Source organism: Mytilus galloprovincialis, chromosome 1 (assembly GCF_965363235.1).
Source record: "Mytilus galloprovincialis chromosome 1, xbMytGall1.hap1.1, whole genome shotgun sequence".
In the NCBI taxonomy this organism is placed as follows: domain Eukaryota; kingdom Metazoa; phylum Mollusca; class Bivalvia; order Mytilida; family Mytilidae; genus Mytilus; species Mytilus galloprovincialis.
Genome location: NC_134838.1, coordinates 79,739,825 through 79,760,062, shown reverse-complemented (window position 1 = coordinate 79,760,062; position 20,238 = coordinate 79,739,825). Strand labels below are relative to the sequence as shown.

Here is a 20,238-nt window from a genome sequence, read left to right as displayed (position 1 = left end):
CATGATTTTACGCAAATCTAGGAGGAATCCACTCTTTAAACTGTCATTTTTTCATTGAAATATACATGTTCCTTTATTCAAACAAAAGTGTTTTCAACTTTATCATACCGCAACACTTACGAAACCATGTTTTGTTACATCTATTTCAACTTTGCAAAAAAAAATTCAGAATATTTTAGCGGTTTTTGTCTCTTTTCTCATAATATCTGTAAGTAATGGCTACGGATTTTTAGCTCATTTCAAGTTTGTGATTGCGCTGCTACACTAAAAAATTACATTTGCAACTAGTGTACAAGTTAGAACTATTAGTTTAATACTATTCTTCAAAAACTCACGGCACAGTTATTGAAAAAAGTCATAATTCCTCTTAAAAGAGCAGTTTTCTTTGCACTTCTTTTTGAGAATATTCCTCAAAATTCCAAGAAAAATAAATGTTTTTTACAGAGAAATTACACAACAGTAATTAAGGGGCGAGTTGTTTATTAACTAATAATGATAGAGGTTTAATGCACATTAAATCGCATTGCTGGTGATCTGAGGATTAATTTGAGCCCTTAACCACATCTGTACGTCAGCAAATGGCTATGGAACAAGTCTAAATGCCCCCAAAAAATCTTGAAATTGGTTTCACCGGTAAGCTGTACCGGTGTGAAAGGGAGAGTGTGTTAATGGCATTATAGCGTAAATATAGAGAACATAATTTCTTTGTAAACGTAGCATTTCAGTTGATGCAATACTCATCAGTTGCGTGAATGTTTTTATCTTGCATTATGTCTGAATAAGCCCGCAAAATCTATTCAATTCATCCATAACAATGATTAAATTTAAAATGTCAATGTTGGTTGTACTTTTAAAATACCAGCCGGTTTATGTTGTTTTGATGAACTTGTCGTCTGATGTCTGCCTTTTGGGACTCATAATTGTATGTTGTGGTATTACATTCACATCCACGTCAAATTTTCTTTATAGCCGTGCTTCCCCTGCTTTTTATCCTTTCTCTGTGACAGAAACTAAAAGTGCATGTATCAAAGTTATACGCAAATATTAATTTCAAAATTAAACATGTGTGTAAAATAAAAATAAAAAACGCTGTAGAACTTTTGATGTTCGAAAATAAGTTTTTCATTAATTTTAAGTAGATTGAAAAGAAATAGAAACACTTGATTTTCAGCAAAACAAGCTACTTAAATAATGATTTTGTTTTAATTTGAGGTGCATTCTACAATTCTTTATGTTTAACATAAAGCAATTAGATATTTGTGTGCACAGCCAATGTCAATGATACAGCAAAAAAACAAAATGCAATCAAGGGGGTCAACATACGTACGGGTCCTCATTGATATACCAGTTTTCCCAATATATGACAAAGTCTAAATCGTCCCAACTCTATATTAGATACGTAAAAATTAACAAGATTTGCCTAAGATAACAATACAAAAATACGAAGATATTGTTTAATTACCAATAAAGAAAATTGTCCCCAGAATACAGAGTGAAGATGTACAATGTAACTAAATGTCCCCGTATACGACTTTTAACAGTTTGCAAAACCCGAATTGTATAGTAGAGTAATTATAAAGACATTTGCATGATGAAATGTAAAGCAAGTCAACAGAGAGAAGAAAAAAATGTTTGATGTATGCGCAAACGAGAAAAGGAAACCAAGGACAATGAGACAGGCCCATACAATATATTCCGGCGGGGTTAAACATATTTGTGCACATTTGACCCCTTTCTAACCTTGCACAACATATAAACACCAGTTTGAAAGTGCTTGCCTAATCAGATCTATATGAAGCTAAAAAACAACTAAAAAATAGACAAAGACACTCGCAGTTCTCGTAGTTAATTAAAAATTTCCAAAAGCCAAAATTACCTAATAAATCAATCACTGTTTTGTCAATATAATACTTCCATGGTCCGACTCAAATATCACTCAGTATACATCCAACAGATTTAGTGTACTGGCGTCATAAACAGTCTAAAAGGGCATGGCCTTGTGCTAAGAACGTGTGCAATGTCAATCTATAAGTATCGACAGGATGTAGGACCACATGAGTGCATACTTGTATTATATGTATAGCAATTAGGTAAATTTCAAACTAGCGAAAGCAAAAGCAATGTTAGTGTCGTTAAAGACAATATCCATGATCTTACCAAAATGTCATATTGAAAGCTCACCATAAAAAAAATAGTATTTCCTTTTACATACTCTGATATCTATTGTAACTTGAAGGTAAATTTTCAGTGTTTGTCATCGCAATACGTAACATAGAGTGTGACAATTAAACTTCTGCAGGACAATAACGAAACAGGATTATTGGTGTAGCCTTAAATTGATTTGTTCCTTGAATTTGTATTTGTCTATGACTACCTTTTTCAGAATTAATCGTCCATATGACTTCCAAAGTTTAAATAGAGAAATGTTAAATCACATAAGACATCATAAAAGTGCGAACATTGAAGATCCCTCCGGTTCTTGATACTTTAAACTTTGAAACCAAAGTTTGTTTTGCGTTCTAGCTGTTCCGTAAATACATCTGATTTTAATATAATCGTATTGTTATAATATACGGTATATATAGATACTTTAATAAGTAAAAGTAATGAACAGTGATAAAAATTGACGCCATCTAAATTATTAATTATGTTACCACATGGAACAAGGTCGGTTGTGCTATTTGTAATAAAAAACGTACTTTTATAAGGATTGATTTAATTTGTCCTGGTTAGATTCAAATACCAAACAAGTCCCAACGGCTTTGGAAATAGAATACAGATTAATTATTAAGCACTAAATAATAATACGCTTCCGTACTTACTAGTGTCAGCCTTGGAATATATCTTTATGAGTATATAATATCCACAACAAGCTGAATAATCATAAAAGTACAAGCGGCATTATATTTTAACTCGTAAAAACTAAGATGACAACGGACTCCGAATATAATTATATGTTTTATAACGTTTTATGTATCCGTTCGTTTTAGCGAATATACACAACACAACGAAAAAATGTTATCGATGATCGACTCACCCTGTTATAAAACACTAAAGGGACAGTAAAACAGGAAATAAGAAACGCCAGCAGCTCAGAATTGTACATTGTAGCCCGCATTATTCTATGCTTCATTTTATTGCCTTTTTTTCTATATACTTTGTTTTCCCCCATTATACTCTTTTATGTGAATCTAATCCTGACCTTCAGAATTAGCATCTAACATAATTAAACTGCTTGAAATTCAGGCTGTGCAACTAAATCCTACGTATAAAGGCAGGTATTCATCAGAGGCAGGCGTACAAAAGTGACAGGATAGAAAGTCAACAACTTGAGAGCACAAAAATCGAACGACAAAGCGTCATATGACAAAAAGTCACAGTACAAAAAAAATCACAGAACAAAAAGTCATAGGACAAAAAGCCACAGGATAGAAAGTCACAAATGTGATAGGATAAAACGACGCAGGACAAAGAGTCATAGGATAGAAAGTCACAAATGTGATAGGACAAAACGACGCAGGACAAAGAGTCAGAGGATAAATAGGACAAAAGTCACAGGACAAAAAGTCACAAATAACTAGTTGACAATTGTTTAATATAAGAGAATGATCTCGAAATATTTAGGGGATGACCATTTGATATTTTGGGGGGGGGGGGGGGGGCAGGAGGATTTGTTTTTGATCGGTTATTTATTTTTGTAAACTAAGAGGACAAATTATTCATTTTCTGCACTATTGAAGCAAGATTTTTCATTTTCATTAAAGCAAGGGACTGATTATTCATTTTCACAACCATATTTTTGATATTCGAAAACATACAATTTTTTAAATGATTTGTTTATTATAAATAATACATATAGTATAGGCAAGTCATTATGTACCATTTAATTAGATTAACCATCCCCCTCTGCAGAAATGAATCTTTTAAATTCCCAACTGCATATACATGTATTGCATACATACATAGTATTGAAGTTTAGTTATAAGTAGGAACTTTTAAATGTATTGGCAAACAAAAAAAATTTTTTTTGAAGGGTTTTGGAGCCACTGAAGGCCCAAGAAGCTATAGAACAAATGACGCAAAATCATGCTTTCTGGGTGTTCCGAAGACCCTTTCATAATCTGAAAATGAAGTTTTGTTTTAATAATTTTTTGACAATATTTTGGTCTCAAAGCAAAATGTATAAATTCAGTGCAAGACTGAAGTTTCTAGGGACAACATCAAAAGATCAATGTGCATGATAAAGCAAAAATGGAATTCACATAGTTAGGCCTGTGGCTGCTGTTTTTTTTTTAAACTCATGATCAAGTTCATAACAAAATTACTAGATTACAAAAGGAATGCAACACTAACAGAATACAGAAGGGCAATCAATGAACAAAAGACAAATAAATAAGAAACATTGATCCCGAAAAATCAGGGCTATAAGTCTGAGGGAAAACAGAACTTTCTTCTTGCAAGGCCGTGAACACAATTTGATATAGAGACAATATATATTTATACTTTTGTTATTAAAAAATTTGGGAAGTGTTTCCCGATTTTTTTGGGGAAAAAAGATGAATTTATGAAGAATCTGGTGCCATCTCATACTTTCGATTAGACCTGCTGAGTTATTTATTTTCTATACATTGCAAGTCAGGTAATTTATTTTCAAACTACCACAGAACAAACCATTTATTTTTGTGATTATCAAGGCTGAGTTATCTATTTTCAAAATCCTCCTCCCCCCCCCCCCAGCATATCAAATGGTCGTCCCCTTACCTTTCATTTCATATATTCATTCTACAATTAGGAAATAGGAAATTGTTTGTTAGACTTGATAATGAAGAATTATCAAATTTCAATTGTGGAGAGGATATATTTCTTGGCACCATGAAGCCGTTTTTACGTACCAAGCCATTTTGACATTTTGTATTTTTTTTTTTTTTTTTTTTGTCTTTTCGTTGGTTTTCGTGTTTGCCTTGACGTTAAGTTGGTTTCTATTTATGAGTTTGAACATCAGTTCAATATCACCGCCGCATTTTTAGCTAGTGTTTTATTAGATAATACGGAAGAGTAACCTAAAAAGTAGACATAAGTCCACATAACCCTCTGCCTCTTTTTTTCTAGTTTTTTTTTTATCAGAATATATGGAAAATTAACTTACAAAGTAGACATAAGTTCACAGAGTAAACTACATGATCAATAGAATTAAGATTTCTAAGACTTCACTGGAAATTTTTAATCCAGAAATAATGGAAATCTGTCTTTGCATCAAATGTATTGCAATGTGGAACGAAATAATGGAATTTTGATATTGGTTAATGCATGTGTCAGAGGAACAGATCTTATATTAACAGTACACACTTGTTAGAAGCAGCTTATACCAGAATATATAATGAGTGTTGTGTAATTTCTATAGGTATACTGTGTATAGTCGGGACATAAAGTTTTGATTTGAATGAAGTATATCAAGTCAGAAAAGCAGAAATGTGCTAGGGAGCTACCATTTGATTTTTATGGGGGGGGGGGGGGGGGTGAAACATTTTGTCCTGCGTTTTTTTTTAGCTGTAATCTCTGTCCTGCCTTTTTATTTTTCACTCTGTTCGGTCCTGCCTTTTTTTTGTTTAGGTTATCCTGACTTTTTTTTTGCAAGTGTCTCATCCTGCCTTTTTTTTACTCAAAACTCCTGTCCTGCCTATTTTTTTCAAATTTCATCCATACAATTGCATTTAATAAACAAGTCCCAAGTGCTTGTGGAAAATAAAAGCTGAACAATAGTGCAGAAGAAGGTTGAAGCCAATTGAGACTGCATGTCTTTATAGGTGTCGCAGTTCAAGTCTTACTAAAACAGCAACCCATCCAGGAGTTGGAGTTCTTTTCCTTGCAGTTCTTTTAACGCAAAGTGTAAACATAGAACTATTTCAAATTAAAACCTTGAAAAAAAAATTAAACCACAGAATGTACCCATTTGTAACAGCTTTTTGAAATTATATTTCCAATAAATATTATCACTTAATGTAAGAACTTCAGGATACACCCATTTGAAAATGCCTGTACCAAGTCAGGAATATGACAGTTGTTGTCCATTCGTTTGATGTGTTTTATCATTTGATTTTGCCATTTGATTAGGGACATTCCGTTTTGAATTTTCCTCCGAGTTCAGTATTTTTGTGATTTTACTTTTTACTCACTGTTGCCAGATCATTGAGATGTAGCAACTAATCTTTGACGATATAAATCACAGCAAAATATGCATTTCAAAAATTAAAAGATGTTTAGAAAGTGTCTTTAATCGAATACGTTATTGTATGTATGTGGTCATTTATTGTATCAATCAGTGGTAAGAACAATTCATTACGAGATTTTCACATCACTATTAAAGGCAGAAAGTACATTTGTACATGTAGCGTTGAGTGATACTACATTTTAGTTTTCAATCAAAGGACTGATGATATACATTGTACCTAATGGTACTATAGTACAACAAAATTTAGTAAAGTACATTTTTAATACATGTACCAGGAAATCAACATTTTGATATTGTTGTAAAATTGATTTAATGCATTTTTTTTTATATCTTTCAATATTAAATCAATACACGTTAAGAAATATTTTGTAATGTTTTTAACTTTCTATAAAACGGGAAATGATATGCTTAAAATACAGAAGGGATTATTTTATTAATCTATTTAATGTAATGTCAAAGAATAAGGGTAATTACAGGTATAATAAACTAAGTAATAAAATGCAACAAAACAACACAGATACAATTTCATGTAGATGAAATATGCAGTTTCGGTCCACCATAAAAATTCGTAAAATGTGTAATTTTATTGTTCTATGAATCAAATGAAAATCAAACATGTTTATCGAAACAAATTTTCAAACACTGATCTTTCATCGATTGTATACACATAAGCACCACACAAACAAACAATACATCGATGTGATGATACATTATGAAGGCTTGGTCTGAATTATTTTATATTTTTTTAATTATTTTACTTTGTCCATTACACTACTGTTAAAGATACTAGGTTACAGCCTAAATAAACATTAGTATTTCAAGCTGCTTATATGTGACGATTGTGTGCTTGCTTACCTTTGATGGTTGAAGAAATAAACTTCGTGTTGTGCAAGGTCAAAACAACAATGTGTGTAATATAATTCAATCGACGAAACTGGCAAAACTGAACTCCAAGATTCTGTATGTTTCATCTTTTGTCATCTCACGACAGACCGGCCAAAATTATACACACAGTTTTCTAAAATCAACAGACTAACAGGAATAAGTAAATTCTTAAATAAGATAAACATTTTTTTTATAATCAGATTAAATGACAAAATCAAAGACAGCAAGCAGACTGTAGTAGTTTTATTTGGGTGTTTAACGATCTTCACTTCCCAATACCATCTTTCACGGACAAGTACGTCAACATACTGATATTATATTTGCATCAATAAATTCAATTGCAAAATTTCTCTTTTTCAAAGACACTTATGCATACAAACCCAACTATACCAAACAAAATGGAGGTAAAAGTAAAATAACATAAATACTGAACTCCGAGGAAAATTCAATCGGACTTTCCGTAATCAAATAGTAAAATTAAAAGCTCAAACACATCAAACGAATGGATAACAACTGTTATATTCCTGACTTAGTACTGTAGGCAATTGTGAGTTCTCCAAATTGAAATTATTGTCAGTACAACAAGGGCATGCATACTTTAGGATGTCTATCGCACATCCTTTCCAATAAGAAAGATGGATAGAGTAGGCCATTCCTGATACAGTTTGATCTAATTGGATTCCAAGCGATCAATTAGAATATATAAAAAAAAGTTCACCAAGCACATCATGAGCAATGTGTCTATAAAAGATCTTGTTTTTGTTTAAGACATATATACAAGACAATTAAGACAGCTAGCTGTGTTATAAAGTAATTGTCTTCGCCATAAATAAATGTAAATTGATTATTCAAATGTGAACTATTTTAAATAGTTTCCTTCATTTACAGAATGCTATGACGTCATCATGTGACATTAATTAAGACGGAAACGACTGGATAATATCCAATTAGTATAGAACTTGTGAAGATATCACTGACACATTTATATTAATTAATCAGCAGTTCTGTAAACAAATAAATCGTTCTTTTTTGTACCACATGCAAAGACAAAAACAAACGATTGACGTACATGCGAGAGCTTTATCAATGTGATTTCTAGTTAAACATTTACTTTTAAAACATTCAATCATTAGAATTGTCATGCCAAGGGTCACTAGGGTATATGTATAGAAATATGTTCAGCTTGACACTCGTCCGGAGGTAAAACCCATTCCAAAAGCTTGTCTGATTTAAACATTTCCAGCCACGTTAGGTCGTCGTGGGACTGTCGTTCAAGGAAAAGTAAAACACAAGTACTGAACTCTGAGTAAAATTCAAAACGGAAAGTCTCTATTAATCAAATGGCAACATCAAAAGGTCAAACTCTTCAAACGAATGGATAACAACTGCCACATTCCTGACAGGGAACAGGCATTTTCTTATGTAAAAAATGGTGGATTGAACCTGGTTTTATAGCTAGCTAAACCTCTCACTTGTATGACAATCGCATCAAATTCCATGAGGGCCAGAGGTTGTGGAGACATTATTATCTCACCATGACAAATAATTGGATGTTCTAGCATACATAGCTGCAAGCAAACAATATTGGTTAATATGGGGGGGATTCCACACATGTTAGTTGGTTTGCCTAACAGAAGAAAGTAAAGGAAGGCTATAAAAAAAATCACAAATCCGCTCATCTCTACTGTGTTATTGACACAGAAATTTCCTTTCTTTTGGATAGCAAAACTTTTACAGAGTCTAAAGATCTTCTCCAAAATCTTCAGTCAGAACAAAGAGATCAGTTGTGCATAAAAACAACTGAGTTTTCTATGATCTACACTGAAAACACTGCTATTTTCAATGTTCATTAGGAATTAAGGTTGGTTGCATCTCATATAAAACAGCTTTCTGCTGCCAAAATGGGAATCGTAGATAAAAACTTGTTTAAGGTTATGCAAAACTATATCGACTAAACAACAAATACACCAATTATCAAATAACAAAGGGTCACACTCATGTGAACATGGCCGAAATATTTCAGAATTCTCTCTTTTTTTATTCTTTTAAAACGGATCCATTCTCGCAGATGAGAAATCATATGGAAAATTCGTTGATATTGTCACATTCTTGCTACTGGTTAATTGTTGTATCAATTACTGGAAATTTTGGCAATTCTCATAGTTTTATTTTTTTTTAAATGACTCTAATGTAAATATTTACATCGAAGAATATTTTAACGTTTGCCTGCTATATTTAGTAAACTGAACGCTAAGAAATACGCAAAGCTTATATTGGATTTGATATTTTTGCAGTCACAGTTATTTTTAACCCTCTATCTGACAACCTTTATGCAACATTATATAACAGAAGGGTTTTTCTTGGCTCAATAAATCTCGAGGTAAGAATTTGATATCTTACCAGAATGCATAAATAGTGTCAGCCTGTCCTAATTTATAGTCATCTTCTAATAGCAAATAAACAAATGTATACGTGTATCGTGGACTTCTTTATCCTTATATATGAATCAACTGAGATTACTATTATACAGTGTTAAAGTAATCTGAGGATTATAGTAATCTGAGGAATATATGACAATTATCCTTGTCATATTTATATATAACATAATTCATAAATACCTTAACATAACACATCAAGGTATATATATAATTTTTTCAGAGACATGTGCCTGTAGCTTATATATCGAAAATAAACTGAAACCGATATTATGTACGTTTGAAGTCAATCCTTGCAAGAAAGTAAGATGTATATACGGAATGAAGTACCATACACAAGCATGCAGAAATATTTGGCCACATGATATAATATAGTAAAGTTTGTGACATAAGCTTATCCATTTTATTCATGATCACGAAAACTTAGTCTTAAACTAGCATCCTTGGTATCAGTGATCATGCTATGGTAGTCACAGGCTTTGATATAATTCGACACATTACCAAACAGTCAAAGCGTAAGAAATACATGTTCAACAAAGCCGACTGGGACTCTACAAAAAATGGAATAACTGTCAACATCTATGGTTTCAAAAATCACCACTCCAGTTTAGAAACTGATGTCAAAATTCACCGTCGTCATATTCATAATTATTGACAAACACACTCCGTCAAATTTATCCTCATCTAGAAAATCAATGCTGTGGCTCAACAGACATCTAAGCCGGATGGATGCTAAAACGCAAAAAATAAGACTCTATAAGCACACTAAGAAATATAAACAGTGAAACGATTCCAAAAGCTCTAAGAAAAAGTGCAAAAAAGAATAGAGAAGTGATCAACTATATCAACAACACTATTTAAACAGGTTTACAAGAAAACAACACAAAACCGTGTTGGCGTTATGTTAAATCAAGATGACAGGAAAACATTGGTAAACCAGCATTGAAACAGAATGGAACCCTTGTTAACGACAAAAAGGATAATGGAAATATACTCCTTAACCAATTTGAATCGGTTTTTACAAAAGACACACTTAATGCAATACTAAACATTGACAAGAAAGTTGATCTGTCAATACCTCAATTGACAATAACAACAGAGGGAGTTAAACAAATAAACAAAAATTGTTCTGAAAAACTGCTTATAAGCAACTAGCACCTGGGCTGTGACACATCTTTCATATCCTACAACAGGTACAACAAAATTCGTATCTCGGTGTTATTATATCAGATGATCTGAGATGAAACGTCCACATTGCTTAAACAGTGATGAAGCGAAATCGACTTTAGGCTTCTTACGAAGAAATACTAGTACAGGAAACAAGCATACATAGTACTTAATCGGCCACTGTTGGAATATGCATGCATCGATAGTGTGGGTCCCTCACTTGAGAAAGGACATAAATGCACTTGAACAAGTCCAGAGACAAGCAGTGCGTTCCACCAGTGAGGATTATACAATTAGAAGGGAAGGTAGTATAAGGAGAGTTATGAACGAATTTAAACTTCCAACACTGAAAAACAGGCATCACCACACAGGAGAGAACAAAACGACAAATAAAATCCAAACAAGTTAGTGACTACAAAACAAACAACTTTGTTGATAAATTTGTTCAAAACAACTGCCGTTGTTTCCACATTGCAAATACGAACAATATAAACAGTCATTCTTTGTAAAAACAATATCAGATTGCAAACGACTACCAGACAATCTCGTGTGTGCCAATACAATTAAGAGCTTTAGGACTTCGGTTGCTACCACATCGTTGGACTAATTTTCATGCATCTCTTTCCCGTTGCCATTAATGCCATTTACTACTGTCCATGCAACGTACATATTCAGATTCAGGAAAAAAACAGGACGAGCTCCAGAAAAAAAAGTTGCCGTGGGCAAATGAAAAGAAAAAAGCATTCGTTGAATTGATAGAGAGTAACGAATTAGCATCAACTAAAAGAAATAGCCTCTGGAAGTCTGATGGCTTGTCTTTTTATCAGTGCATCAACTTAACCAAAAAGCAGATTGAATCTCGCTTTGTCAATATATATATATCCCTCTATGCGTTCAACTGTGTTCTTGCCCCCATAGTCTTCCTCTATTACATTTGTTTTATTCGCATAATCAAAAAGTAATTCAGAATACACAGTAAAAGTGCAATATAATCATTGTAGCATTCTGTGAGAGGTTTCTTGAAGCTATTTTCTCATTGTCAAGACTGAAATTTTGTCTTTTCTTGGACCATGTTTTTTTTTATGATAAATGTTGACAGTGACAACAGTCGTTGTTTTCAAATTTTTGGTTAACCAATTTTTGATAGGACATCTTTGTTAGTCACAACAACTTACTTATAAATAGGTATTGTTATACCTTACATTGTATAGTGAGCTCTCGAGGAATAACCTTCACTCTGGTTAACAATTTTGGATATTCACCTCCTCAGCGGGCCATAATTGTATATTGTGCATCTCAATTATTGATACATGTAACTATGGTTTTTGGATGGCTGGCTCATTGGTCACTAGGTCATGAGGTCATGCAGTTTGTTTAGGATATATTGTTTTCCAAATATACTATAGTTATCCAGTACTTGAATATCTGATTGGTATTTTAGGGGCTGGATTTGCAATTTGAAATGGTATATTGATCAAACGTTCAAACGTATTTCATATAAGGGTTCGAGAATTTATGAATTATGAATCAAATTTTTATAACATGATATCATTTACTACTATCGATTAATATTCAAAAGAGTAAACAAACTTTCGAAAACAAGTCTTTTTTAAAATCTTATGTGCGTAATTGTGGTCAATGAACATTTTAATTATTTTGCCTTTGGCTATTAATTTACTTGTAGTTATTTTTTTAAAGAATATCGAGACTATAAATGTGTTCTGACACTTGCCAAATGATCATATACATATGTTAACCTAGATGTTTTGTGGGCGTATAAGCTAGTTAAATGAGATGTCGACAATTTCCTGGCCTCGGGGGAAGCACATAAAACAATGCATGAATGCAATCATAATATTTATAGCATTTGACTGTTAACTTTCTGACACTACTTCTTAAAGATTGCGGTGAATTTCTATAATACAGCAACCTCTTTTAAAAAAGATTAAAAATAGACCACCTCAAGACATGTGACCTTTACTCTACTCCCCCAACACATACATTTGATCTCTAATTCCCCTCAAACAAGACATAAATGAAGACAAATTGTGTTGGAATTTTATTTCATAGTTATGTTGACATGATATTTCGAACTTACTATGCTGACATTTTAAATTTGAACTTATATTGGCATTTTAAATCGAACTTATGGTAGTATTTTTAGTCGGATCTAAAATTTTAGTGAATACCACTGAGGATGAATGTCCTCTTAAATAAGTGATGATTAACTAGACTATCAAACTTATATTTTGGATCAATCTGTTTTATTTCTTGAGGAACATTTATATATTGTCCATTTTTGTCCCAACTGTTCAGGGTTGGACTTCTATGGTCGTATCCAGCTGTGCTCGGCAAAGCAAATTTATTTTAACTCATGTTAGTTACGGGTTGATAAGGTACAGACGTGACGTCATCTAGTAAGTGATTTTAAATGGTGCATTATGTTTTACGTGACGGAATTTATTCGCGCTAAACCACTTTTATAAAGCTTCAATTTTATCAGACTTCTTGGGAGTGATCATTTTTACATGCAAGATAACCTTCAGTTCTGCATTTGAGGTCTGGCAAGAACAGAATGAATGAATCCAAATTTCTTCAACGCAAGCTATTCTTCAATTAAATAGTAGGAAGTTTAGCAATGCTACAACTTTACACACGAGATGAAATGACATAGGTGACAGTAACTTGGTTTATTTCGGAGACCTGTTGGTGACCCTCTGCTGTTGTTTTTTATTTGGTCCGGTTGTTGTCTCTTTGACACATTCCCCATTTCCATTCTCAATGTTATTATTTCGGTTCTGATGTTTCAACAAGGGAAGTTTGTGTGATTTAAAAGGTTTTCATTGTAGAGAGATTTGAGCTCTGCTTTCTTGGGTTTATTTTGTAATTCACCCATTCAACCCAGTTACACCCGCTTGCAAAATAACTGAATCCATTTATGAATTTCGAACAGCGGTATACTACTGTTGATTTTATTGGGTAAGACTTTCAAAGGAGTGTCAACGATATAGTTGTCGTTTGTTTTGATATAGTTCTTTAAACTAGAAAACATTTAATGTTGTTGTCTTCGGTTGTTATATAGTTCTTTCAGCTTAGTATATCTGTTGTCGCCATAGTCCTTTCAAAACTCGATAGAATCGTAGTTTACACTGAATCTCGGATGTTTAGAAGTGGTGAAATCTTACAGTGTACTATCTGATATCATTGGCGATCAACTTTTGTTACCAGATGAAGTTCAATTTCTGTTTCTGTCCTTTTTCTTTTTAAGTTAACATTCATTCTTACAAGCAAGGCATCTGGTCGTTATTTAGGACGACACACATATAATTGTAATTTCTGTAAAACGTTTAAACTGCATGCATTGTTCTTACCGAATGAGTAATGTTTTGATCAATCACTCGCAATTGTCGTATTTAGTATTCCACCAAATCTATTCAGAACATCATTCTTTCAGTTTTCCTTTAATCATTACAAAAACAGAATCTAGCAACCATGAACTACTATGGTATACCCATTTAGTTGTATATTTGGTACGTAGAACTTCTTAAAAAAAACCAACATAGTCATAAAAAAATCAGTAAACAATAAATAAACTAACGATGTAAACAACATAGTCATATCTAGTAAACGGTGAATGAATAAACGAAAGAAGAGGCAAAACAATATTTATCTCTAAAAAGTTCAAAATCCAAAGTCGAACCCTTTAACTAGTTTCATTTGTTTCTTATTAGCGCCATTCAAAGAAGACACACATTTGTGGGATTTACATTGCATTTTGACATTGGAATGTTCTACGTTTTCTACCAAAAATTACATTGTTGTTTAAATTAAGTTGATAACAATAAACGAGAACAAAATAAAATCAAGTTTTCATATTATGATAGAAATACGATTATAATTGACTTTTGAAAAAAAAATTATTTATTATTAATATTATGTAAAATTAATACTCAATGATATTGAGCAATGATGAAGTTATTGTCCGTTTTCACATATATTCATACGTCAACAGGACAAATAAACTTTAGTAAACTTTAAAAAGTATAAATAATCTAAACTGTCGTCTTGCGGTTTTTGTCATGTAGCGTAAAATATTTTCAAAATTAATATGTAGCTATAAGGCAGGTCAAATTATAATAGGATAATAAATAACACCACAGCTAGCCTTAAGTAGGGTGTAAACTATTTATAGAACGAAGTTATGAGAGATTGATAACCTTTTAATAATACATACAAAATCCAACTGGAATTACCGAAAACAATGGAAAGTACAAAATAACCAAATCCTACTCCTTTGAAATATTATATAGTGTAATGGCTTAATTGTACCATTGATACAAGTTTTTACTTTTAAGGAGATAATTGTGATGTTTCATGCTTAACCATAAGGATGTCGGATAGTAAAACTGTAACATAGATTTGAAAAATGGTCCTACATACATATTGTGCAGCCTGTAGTCTTTTATGTTGTGTTTTATAGACTTATTTTTCATTTAGTCGTGTTTCGGGTTGTTTTTTTACGGCGTCAGTTTGAATGTTCAATTGGTATTAATATAGTCAGTCAATCACTTTTACATATAACAATAATAGACATGTAGTTATACGTATATCATCACCAGCATGTATCAGTGTTGTATGCTAATTCTGTGGTATGTGATTAAAGTTTGTGCTTGATCCAAACTATTCTGCAGAACAACATGGAGCCCCTGAATTTCCCCCTCCCCATAAAACACTCATTAAGTCTAATTCTGAACAATCAAAACAAAATGTTTTAACTAGACATTTTCCTAAAATTTACGCTGACTAAGTTCTATCCTTTCCTATTGTCAGCCCTCCATTCATGGTTCAGCATACTGTCGTTCTCGTCTCTTTGTTGATAAAAGCGTGTTCACATAGTTAAAATTTCACGAATAAAGTAAAATAGTCAACAACATGATTTTGAGGAGGAAGACTCCAATCACTCCTCCATAATTTCTACGATAACCATACATCATGATCAGTTACAGAGTTTCATTTTACAGTAGTTTAATCAGTCACACTGCCCGGCAGTGGGATCTAGTAATGAGTTAAACCGGCTTACCGCCATTCAGGAAGTATATTTCGGAATTTTGAAAAAACCAGCCGATAGTCCTATACGATGCAAGTTTTGTTCGACACAGACAATGAACAGTTCCCGAGCACATTGAATGTCGTATGTATTTGTAAATATCGATAAGATATATACAGTTCTGAAGGTCATAGAATAAAACAAAATCTTTTGTTTCCCTGGTGTATTGATTCTATGTTATTTTGTTAAGATAAGATGAGGATTATCATAAAATTTATAATGAAGTTAAAGAAAGAACTAAGTGAATACACATCGGGGATAATGTTAAAGGATTTGACTAACATCTTACTTTGTCACCACCCTTTTTTTAGGGGGAGGGTACGATGGACGATGTTCAGTGTTTGATTTCACAAAAACTTGTTCTTGACGAGTGAATATGTCCCTTATAGAATGTTGGGAAGTAAAACTGAAACAAATCCCAGCACGTAACACCACAACGAAGAAAGAATCGTTCAAACCAAGAACAGTTCAGGATTGAAACGCCTGACCCTAATCAGTGAAATCTGTCAAAGGTCTTGAATACTCCAAGAGACTCATGACTAAAAAATATAAATCAATAGCCATTCGTTTTAACCCTTAAGTTAAAAATATGTATAGCATCTTTATTCTGTTTTCTTTTTGCAAAAACATAATCGTGCGCACACACAAAATTACAGAATAGTCAACCAGTTGAAGGTGGCCACTAAGTGGTAGAAATCATAGTAGAAATCTATGCGGAACACTATTCTTCGAGTATTTTTGTTGATGATTATTTTTGTTGATGATTGTGCAGTGCAAAACAGACTCCATTACCTATCATGTTAGCCCTAGTAAAGTTGTATGGTGCCGAGAGGACTTCGTGTAAATAATATAGACCATAACTATGATTCATTAAATTCCAAGGCGAATGGTGGCCAATTATAATTATTTCTGAAATTTTCAAATTATATGTTCAACCCTAGGTCATACTGATTTAAATCAATTCTTTAAAAATCAGGGAGATGCACTAATCTATGTTATTCACTATGCATTTTGCCTTGGAATGTTCTACATTTTCTACCGCAAATTATATAGTAATTAAACAAAAATAGTGTTATAAATTATGTAATTAAGAAATAGTATGTTTGATGTCAATAGATTTTGAATTTTGTAATACGCAATAATTTGTGTACGTTTTCACATAATTTCATACGTCACCAAGTAAAATAAAAATGAAAAATGAAATTTAAGAAGTATAAATTATTTGACTTTGTCGTATTGCGGTTTTTAACATGAGGTAAGATATTTTCAAAATTAATATACTAAGGTAGCTTGCATATAGCTATCAGGTAGGTCAAAGTATCATGGGATGATAAATTACACCACAGTTAGTTTTAAGTATGTCGTTGACTATTTATAGAACCCAAGTAAGAGAAATTGTTCAAAAATGAAAATAATACTTGAAAAACAAACCGGAATTACCAAAAGATATTAGACAGTACATAGATCATACCAAAACCTACAACTAAACTCCTTCAAAATTTTAAATCATATAATAAGAAAATAATTTACCAATAATCATTGATTAAAGTATAAACTTTTATGGTGTAATTGAAATACTATTCCATGATACATTTTAACCAATAACGACAGACTTGTTTCTGTCTTGTCCTTCTGGCCCGTTTAGAAATGCCCGGTAGTACAACTACAATACAAATTTGGAAATTGAACTGCATACATATTGTAATGTCTTTAGGTTTTTTTATGTTCTGTTTTCTAGATCGATTTTAGTTTTTTTTTTTTTCTCATGACGTTTTCATATTATCTTAAGCACAAAAAGTCAAATAACAAAACTACCGAATTTCCTAGGAAAATTCAAATAGGAAAGTCCCTTATCAAATGGCAAAATCAAAAGATCACACACACCAATTGAATTGAAAACAACTGTCGTCATATTCAGGCATTTCCTAATGTAGGAAATGTTGGATTAAACCTGGATTTATAGCTATCAAAACCTCTCACAATCGCATTCCATCGTTCATATATCTATAATTTTACACGAGAGCGTGTTTCCATTTCACAAATATACGCGTCTAGTATAAAGTCAAAATATCCAAAAACTCTATTTTGAGGACGAACACTGAAATCACACCCCAATTAGTTTTATAATATTAACTATCATCGACCAACGTTCTGTTGTATAAATTGTTAATCTATATCACACATGGAATCAAACAAAGGCGGAATTAATGCAATTATAATAAGTGGACAGTAGTTTATAGATTCATCTGTCATCTTGAAGTGTGTCCAAGTTATAAAAAAACCCACATTACAATCTTTACCAATTTTGTTAGGCCACCATAGATAATTTAACTGTACTAAGACTTTTGAAACATCTTTATTTGTCAAGAGTTTTGCCGTAACAAATGTTGGTTAAATCTTGATTTTATTTATTTTCAATTTTTTTTTCTAATGTATATTTGAGTGACCTTTAATCATCCTGCATATATTGGATTTCTGCATTTTGATGCAACTTAGATAATATTCACAGTTCCCTACTACTTAAATGCTATATGTATTTGTAAATATTGATAAGATATACAGTTTTTGAAGGTCATGGTATGAAACAAAATATTTTTGTTTCCCTGGTGGTATTGATTTTATGTTATTTTGGGAAGATGAGAAGAAAATTATCTTCAAAGTTAGAAGTTATAATCAAGTTAAAGAAAGTTTAGAGTCAAATGTTAAAGGAGGTGGCTGACGTATTGTTTTTCATTATTTTTGGGAGAAAGAAGGATAATCATTTGTAGACAAAGTATGCTTTCTCCGAGTAAATAAACAGATATACAATGTGTGGCCATCGGAATGTCCATTGTTTGATGCACAAAATCTGTTCAGTCAATTCAGTGTAATAGATGTTGAATAAAGAATAAAATAAGCAATATCTGATGACTTTGATTTATAAGTATAAAACATATGAGGTCTAAATGATCCTAAATTGACCAGCACAGAAATACGGCTAATCATTGTTGTTTTTTTTTTTTAGATGACTGGCAACAGGAGCTACTTGTTCTTCTGTAGCATTCCATCTATTCCTATTTTTTAAGACTTTCGTGAACAATTGCGTGTGCTTCTGCTTTATGTGATTTCATAGTGTTGTTTTCTTTTTCATTGTCTATGATGTTGCTATTGGTATAGTCTTGTCTATTCATTGTGGTTTTTATTTTGAACTTTCATATTCAACTTTGAATTAGGCTTAATGATTTAGCATGCACTGTACTGGGGATGTATAAACTTGGTAACATCTTATGGTGAGACAAGATGTATTTACTAATCCGCTAGTATGTGATTTACCGGAAGTATTTTGTCGGTGGATTTAAATGGTAGAACCACAACTGGTGGCATTAGAAAACCAGGAACTGTAAATTATGTGAAGAGTTTTTATCCATTCGTTTGATGTGTTTGAGCTTTTCATTTTGTCATTAGATTAGGGACTTTCCGTTTTGATTTTTCCTCGGAGTTCACTATTTTTGTGATTTATTCACATTTTAGGGAGAGAGAAATAAATTATAAACATATTATAAATGTCAGAAATAGACAGAATTATTTTTGAATTTTGTAATAGCAACACATACGTACATTTTTTATTTTGTCTTTGGCAATTCATATATTTTTAGGTTGAAAAATAGTTTCTCCATTTCGTCTGCATATCGTTACTGTAAGAAAATAACCCAAACCAGAAAGAACGATTGGCGGATTAATTATTGTAACCTTACCGTCCATGTAGTAATAAATATTTTGTACATATTTATGAAGATAGAAACGAAGTCATCTTGGTAAAACATGAATAGGTGAAAAAATAGTAACAATGAAACAGCACATATATTTTTAACTAAAATATAAGTCAACTTCAAATGAAATATTAACGTAAGTTGATTCAAATGAAGATATAAAGGTTTTACAGGTGAACAAGATTTTTTAACACATACAAAACAGGGAAGTTTTAAACATACGAAACTGAAATCCCATAGTGGGTTTTTACTAGCGCAGAACTGGGCCAGACTTGAAATATGATAGGATACAAATGAACATGACAATTAAAGTCTTTCTTCTAGAAAATACTTGCAATGTCTTTTTTTTCAAGGGCAGAACGAGGTCAGAACAAAAATCTGATAAGGTATATAAAATAAACATGAACAATCAAATTCTTACAAGTAATTTCTTCATTCAACTTTTTTGAAAAAACTACCAGAACTTACTGTAAATTTTCATTCCGTGCTATCTGTAGTTTTATATGCTACTTCATAAATACATACAATTGTCTAATATAGAATTTTTCAAACCTTTTTTTACCGCACGTTGTTCCACTGATCGACATACAACTGGAGGGTTGGGAAATCTGTAAATCGGGCAGCATGTTCATGTGCCAGTTTTAAGTCAGAGCCCCGTCAGTGGTT

At 32.2% G+C, this 20,238-nt stretch overlaps 1 long non-coding RNA gene across 1 annotated transcript; it reads right to left on the bottom strand.

Annotated features, from left to right (window-relative positions):
- Positions 1-463: 463 nt before the first annotated feature.
- On the bottom strand, positions 464-14,248 carry LOC143045694 (uncharacterized). Its single transcript, XR_012969002.1, has 2 exons — positions 14,088-14,248; positions 464-1,010 (listed from the first exon to the last, which is right to left on the bottom strand). It is a non-coding gene; the product is annotated as an uncharacterized LOC143045694 (long non-coding RNA).
- Between the last annotated feature and the right edge of the window lie 5,990 nt (positions 14,249-20,238).